The 7,081-nt window shown below is 42.7% G+C and overlaps 1 protein-coding gene across 1 annotated transcript in view; it reads right to left on the minus strand.

Annotated features, from left to right (window-relative positions):
- SHISAL1 (shisa like 1) overlaps positions 1-6,783 on the minus strand; it is a 101,438-nt gene extending 94,655 nt beyond the window's left edge. Inside the window, exon 1 of the mRNA XM_027730163.2 lies at positions 6,709-6,783. The gene's annotated coding sequence lies outside the window, so the exon portion shown is untranslated. The remainder of the gene's footprint in view (positions 1-6,708) is intronic.
- Positions 6,784-7,081: the final 298 nt, after the last annotated feature.

Here is a 7,081-nt window from a genome sequence, read left to right on the forward strand (position 1 = left end):
CTAGGCAAGGCTTTGGGCACGAAAGCTCTGCCTAAATTCAGAGGTGGAAGGAACAGCCTTTAGAGCTAAACACAACCAAGTGCCAATGCAAGTGAGCAGAATTCTCTGTGCTAGGCTGGGTGTGTTAATTGTTTAGACAATGAAATGAAAGGTATTTGGCACCTTGAAGTGACATTAAGGAGGGAAGTGTTGGGCTGGATAAGGGACAGGGAAGCAGCACAGCTCCACTGAGAAGGGATGAGACCACCAGTGGCAATTCCTGGCCCAGCTGTGCCAGGTTTCCAGCAGGGGGGCTTCCTTTTGTGAGGTTCAAGGATTAGGATACGTGACACTTTCACAGCAAGGCTCCTAAATCGCCAAGTGTCCAAACAGTTTTCCTTGTGCTTTCATCCATCCCCTGCTAAGTACGAGCAGCAGGGGGGGGAAACTGCCTCAGGTAGGGAAGGAGAATAGCTCAGCACCTGCTGGGCTGGAAAATGCAGCCATGAGGAGCCTAAACGAGTCGACAACAGGAGGACACCGAGACTGGTCCTGCAGCATAAACTCAGCTGCAGATAACGCAGCTTCCCTGAGATATGTGAGGTTCATGAGCTAAAACCTGGCTGTCACGGGAGGTGTTGTTCAGAAAGCCCACAAAATGCAGGAAAACTGGCCTTGCTCTCAGGGAAAACAAATAAAGAAGGTGAAAGCAACAATTCCAGAGTATTCAGGACTAAGAGAGTTGCAGATTTCTCTCCATAGAAGCTATGAAAAGTGTCCAAACCTATGAAGGCCAGGCAGTACCAGCCTTGCCCAGCCAAATGCACGTTGCCTTATGGATCCAGAAATGTATTTTATCCAGAGTTATGGTGTTAGCTACTGGGAGAAGGCACTGCAGTCAGGTGTGCTGAGCAGTGTCTCCACCAGCACCTCTTCACAGCTGCTGGCATTAGAAAACGAAAGAGAGAGAGGCTGCTCTGAGCCAGAAACAGCAGAGCCACACTAATAAAATACTTCTTTTCATCCAGGCCAATGAACCCAGGCAAGGCCCTGCATCGATTCACCACCCCATGGGTTAAATTCCTCTCTGCCTGATACTTTATGCTGCCAAGACATGCCCCGAGATCTTAGAGCTGACCCTGAGCCAGAAACCTCCTCAAGTCCTTTCCAACTTAATTTTCCCCGTGACACTGTAAAACAACCCATTTTGAATCCTGGTAATGAAAATGCAATTTTCTTCCTGCCAGGAAAGTTACTTCCTACCAGTAAAAAAATCTGTGCTGGATTTCTGCTGTTTTTAACTCTGAAGAGAACACTTCTCACAGGATTAGGGCAAAGCAAGGCTTTTTTATTTAGAAGTCAGATTTTGTGATACACGGTAAACACGTTACCTCTATGGGGAATTAATGTCATTTTGATGGGATTACTGAAGGAAATAAATACTTATGCAACAGAAGTGAAGATTTTGACCATTAGTTTCAAAATGACTACAAGAAAAAGCTCTAGTGATGGATTATATCAGCAAGTGTCTGGGTACAAGCCACATAGCAGCAAAATGCTCCACGATCTTAATTGCCAGAAGTAATTTTTGGTTCCAAGCAACTTCTTTTCCCCCCTCTTCTTTCTTTTTAAAATTTTCTCTGTATGGGAACTGGTGTATTGATATTGAAAACTGTCATTAATCCTTTTCTAGGACATTCTTCAATTAAACTAAATATAGCCACAAAAATCCTCTGTTAGATAAGATAATAGGGCACTGCAGCAATAGTCCACCAGCTGTTAATGAGAGCTGTTAACTCCCTGAGAGAATCAGAGGGGCTGGCACTTCTGCACTGTTAAACCCTACAAGGACAGAAGTACATATGTAGACCCAATTAAGAGAGGGGGCGAGAGCAATATAAAAATATATGGTGCAGCACCTACACGAACTTCTGAAGGTCAGCAGGGCTCAGGTGTGGCTTTAGAAAACATAATGTGGGTGAACAAATTTGTTTTGTTACTGTTTGGTTAGTGCTGGAATTGGTTTTGTTTCTGTTGGTAAATTCCTGAGTTAAGTTAAATATCTGATTTAGATCAGAGGAGGTGCTGATTGCTTGCCTTTGGGAAAGGGGGAACGTGACTGATAAGACACTTTTCCTCTTGAGGAAAGACCCAGACATGGTGGTGGAGGAGAGTGTGTGGGTAAGCTCACAGCACCCAGGCTGTTCCTGGGGTCTTGTCTGCTCAGCCAATGTTTTTCTGTTGAAAATTATAATTATACTGCTGCCATTCTATGGAATGACGTGGTATGTACACATAATAGACTGAACACAGTCTACTCACACAGTCAGAAGCATGAAAACTGTGTGAAGATGACAAAAAAAGAAAGCAAAGAAGAGGAAGAGAAAGAAATGGATGGGTGTAAGAACAGAGAAAGGACTGTGTAGTGCTTAGCATGAATAAAGAGCCAATAAACCCATAACTGTACCAACTTTTCTTTTTGCATTCAGGTTGTTTCACTCACCTGGGCTACCAAACAGTTAAATCTACATGTAAACAGCAGGAACAGCATTGCCTACAGAGGAAATGAGGGAAAGGTGGTGAGTGTTGCACCTGGACAAAAATTGGATGAGTCACCAGTACAGCAGTTTGTGTCACTGTGCTTTGCTGAGAGATAAACTGAAGGCTTCAGCTCACCAGAAAATGCCATTACTCTTCAGGAAGATGCCTCTTGCTTCGAGGTGGTCTTTCATTTGGCAGAGGATGGAAATTCAACTGTGACCCTTCCTTTTATTTGGAAAGTGGGAAGAAGTGAAGTGGGAGACTTGGGTTTGCAATTAGTGGTTTATTGGAATTTATAAATCCATTGGGATTATAAATATGGCCCAGTATGACTATGGGAATATCTGCCCAGTGGAATTCAAGCACCAAGGCACAAAGCACCTCAGTCCTGTAGATATGTCCAGGTAAGAGTTAAGAGTGCTCTCAAAAAATCACAATTTTAAACTGCTTTAAACCTGCAGAGCTCAGGTAATCTGTGGTGACCTTTTTTTTTCCTGAAAAGGTCAATGTATAGGGATGAAATGAGGGCATCTCAGAGAGATGTGAGTAACCCATGTGAGGAAGAAGAGCTAAAATTGAATGAGCAGAGGGGAAGGAAGAATAGGGTGGCTGTGGGCTACCATGACTTGCCAGTTCAAAACTGGCAATTCCCTTCAGGTAACCTTAATTTCCCTCTGTCTACATGGTCAGGGAAAGCTCCCCACGCTGTCCCCTTGGAGGAACCTTCCCAGGAGGGCTGTTCTGCCACCCACAGACACTTTGCCACCACCCCTGTGAACCTAAAAAGGAGGCTTTCCAGGTCTCACAATCACCTGCATTTGCTTTAGAAGTACATTGCCCGAGGACTGTGCCTTCAGGAACTGCTGCCAAAAAACCCCGTGTGATGACTCAAGCCCTCTAGGTGCACCCTGCTGTGTTAATGGGGCAGGAAAAGTGTTGCCTCCGAGGTCTGGCAGCTCCGGGAACAGATGGCAGGGAGGTGTGGGCACGGCTGGGAGCACCTGCACTTTGCAGGGCTGCTGTGTCAGGGATCTCTCTCAACAGAGCTCATTCCTGCTCTCCCCTGCCCAATTTCCTACTGGAGCAAACAAAGCCATTATGGAGTTTATGTAGAAAGGAGATTTAACACTTGGACTGATACTTTTCTGCTTGAAAAGAAGGTGGTAAACAGAACAGAAGACCTGAAGGCGCCAGGAACAGTGTTAGGGATAATTCTGTCCCACTACTTGTTCTTCCCAGGCTTTGGACAGGACAGGACTGCTGCACACATCTTACAAGAGAATATTTCACACAATATATCTGCCAGATTTAACTTGCCTTCTCAAAAGAATAAAACAGCTTACGTGCAGTAGGGTTCACTAATCTCAGCTGAATGTCTCTTCATTTATTTGAACTTTGAGAAATGACACTTAAGACACGTTTCATTCCTGGCTTTAAAGAGTCCTTGCAACACTTTAGATGGAAATTTCAATGATACAATCCTCAGTTGTCATGTCATTGTTAAACATAATGGTGCCTTTCCTCATAGGAAAGGTGCTCCATCCTTCTGATCACCTTGGTGTCCCTCCTCTGGACTCCAACAGGTTGATGTCCTTCCTGACCAAAGAAGTGCTGGCTGAAGCTTCATTTGGATGCAACAGATTCCTCTGAGGAGTAGCTGAGGCAAGCAACTAATTGCATGTGCCAAGAAGCTGAGTTAAACTTTACTTCCCAGAGATTCTCAAGTGTTTTCAGAATCTTGAACTACCAGATAACTGCAAAAATGCTTTGTAAATAGTGGGCATCTCTTATCACAGCCACTCAGTGCATTGTTATTTTCAATAACAACGTAAAAACTGAGGAATGTCTCATTGCAATTTCTATTTAAAGTGTTGAAAAAACTCTTTAAAGTCAGGAATGGAATGTGCCTAAGAGTGTGCCTAGATATTAGGAAGAAATTCTTGGCTGTGAGGGTGGGGAGGCCCTGGCACAGGTTGCCCAGAGAAGCTGTGGCTGCCCCATCCCTAGAAGTGTCCAAGGCCAGGTTGGATGGGGCTCTGAGCACCCTGGGCTAGTGGGAGGTGTCCCTGCCCATGGCAGGAGGTTGGAATGAGATAAGCTTTAAGGTCCCTTCCAACCCAGGCCATCCTATGATTCTGTGATATATATCTGCAGATACTTCTGTGTACAAAGGTACAAATAACAGCAGGAGAATACCAGGACTTGAACTGGCACTGCTTAGCTTGGAGCACTCATCGATTTTTATCAGTGTTAAGTTCATTCATGCTAAAACACTGAGTAAATGCCTTGAATTATATGCTAGGAAAAGAAAGATTTTTAAAGTGACTCAAAAATTACACATAACTTTGGTCGAGATCAGGACAGGACTAAGATGAGTCTGAGGAACAGAACTCTTCAGTCAGATCATGACTTTTTTTCCCAAAGTCACTTCTCAGAATATAATTGTACTTTAAGTACTATTCAACCCACTTATGTTTCACAGTTGTAAACCATCTCTTGGGTGGTTTTTTTTATTGCATAACATTTTGTGGCTTCCAGCTTACACTTCTCCTTGACAGCCTGAACTTAAATCAAAAGGACCAGATACTTATTTTTTTTTTTCTGTGGGAAGCTTAGCAGTGAAGTGTTCTTGCTTCTTAAGCTCTGTCACTGACAATTACTGGTAAACAAAATCAGGAAAATGTTGAGTAGTCCAAAGTTCCTTTTCCAAACTACTGGCTGCAGTCAAGAGATAATTAATTCACTCTATGGATTCAGAGCTCCTGGGGAGGGGGTGGGAAATGAGAGTAAGTCATTAGCAAGGCTGTTCATGCAAATTTCTAATTTCCCAGCACTGCTTGCTAAGAAGTACTGCACACTATTAGTGACCCGAAAAATATGTCGCTTATAAATCTGAAATATTTCCATTTAGCTTTGGCTTTAATGGCTCCTTATTCCTCAGCATCATTATGAATATGGAAATAAGAAAGCAGTTTTATATAAGCATGATTTATACTGCATATGAGCGTGATTTATGCCACCTGAGCACCTTTTCCAGTAGAAACAGTGGAATTCGGTAGAATGAAAAAATAAGGTATGTGGAGGTAGGGAAAAGAAGCTATCAGAAAGAGGATGTACTGTGGCTTGGATATGTAGGGTTGAAGATTCTGTGATGACAGTGAGCAATAAGGAAGCTTTTTAAGACACTCAGTAGTGTTACTGCACCCTGAACATCTAACTTGGCTTGTGAGATGAGTTTGTGTGAGAGGTGTACTCAGAAATATCCTGCCAAGGCAGGTGATCCTGCTGCCTGTGCTGGGCTCCCACTGAACCACAGGCTCTCTGCCTCCTGGCACATGCCAGGGAACCCTCCTGGAAGTTTCTGGGGCAGGTTAGGTTTCTCTAAATTAACCTTTTTGCTGTCTGAGTAGATAGAGGCCTGTTCAGAAACACAGATCCAAATTTCCACTCTCCTAGTGACTGAGTGGTCCATAAAATCTTGACTGGCCACGAGCTTCTAGAACAACATTTTGGTGAATTCCTGGATATTCAGGCAAGGCCTGCAAGACCTTTATCCTACAAAAACATATAGGACCTATTTAAATTTAGTCACTGCAATTAGTTTCACTCATTGGGGTTAGATTATTTTCTTTCCTTTATTTCACTTTATACAGCAAAGGGAAATTGGTGTAATGCATATCAGATAACAGAGGCTGAAGGAAGCATTTCCTCTGCTTCCCTGAACCCTGTTTGATACAAACAACATTTTTTGCTGGATGAAAACACGAAGTTTTGAGAATTACACAGCACTGGACTGAACCAACACTGAGCACTTTGAGGGACAAAATACCTCCTGGATCCGGGATGACTTTAAAAGAGCTCCTCTGAGGAAGCTGGAACCATTATTCCTTTTTGGTATTAAGACCCTTATTGCTGCCCTGGGATCCTGTGGGTGGTTTGCTGCATATTGGAGTGTCTCCATTTAATTAAGGGCTGCACAACATTGGTACAACTGAGAGGAAATCTCGGGCTGACATCCTGACTCAGAGCACATCAATGTCAGGGCAAAGACTCCCATCAACTCGGATGGTTTTGAAAAAACCTTCCTCAACTTGTCAAAGAATTTCAAAGGCACGAGACAGCTGTAGTTTTGCTCTTTAAAACACAGAAGTGGCTTTTCATTGAAATGAAATCCCTCATTCTGCTTACAATATATGTCTCAACGCTGTCCAATTTCCTTTCTTCTCAATAACTACTGGTACAAGTGAAATATGGAAGAGAAGTGTATCTATGAGGAATAGAAAGCAGTTATAAATTGCCATGTGTCATAACAGAATGCAACACATCTCCATCACTTAAAAAAAGCTTCTTGACTAAAACATCATGTTAAAAAAAAAAAAAAGTGGCAAAGGAAATAAACCAAATAAAAAGATGATACTGGGTTAAAAAGTCTTTTTTTTTTTCAGTCTGAGTTTCCTCCTTTTTTTAAGTTCTTTTGTCAAAGGGCTCAGAGTTTTAGCTAGTTTGAGGTTTCCTAATTTCTTCTAAAAATTTTTTTAAGTCATGTATAAAAAATAAATAA

This window comes from Pipra filicauda, unplaced genomic scaffold (genome assembly GCF_003945595.2).
Source record: "Pipra filicauda isolate LSUMZ 115617 unplaced genomic scaffold, ASM394559v2 scaffold292_size926685_pilon, whole genome shotgun sequence".
In the NCBI taxonomy this organism is placed as follows: Eukaryota; Metazoa; Chordata; class Aves; order Passeriformes; family Pipridae; genus Pipra; species Pipra filicauda.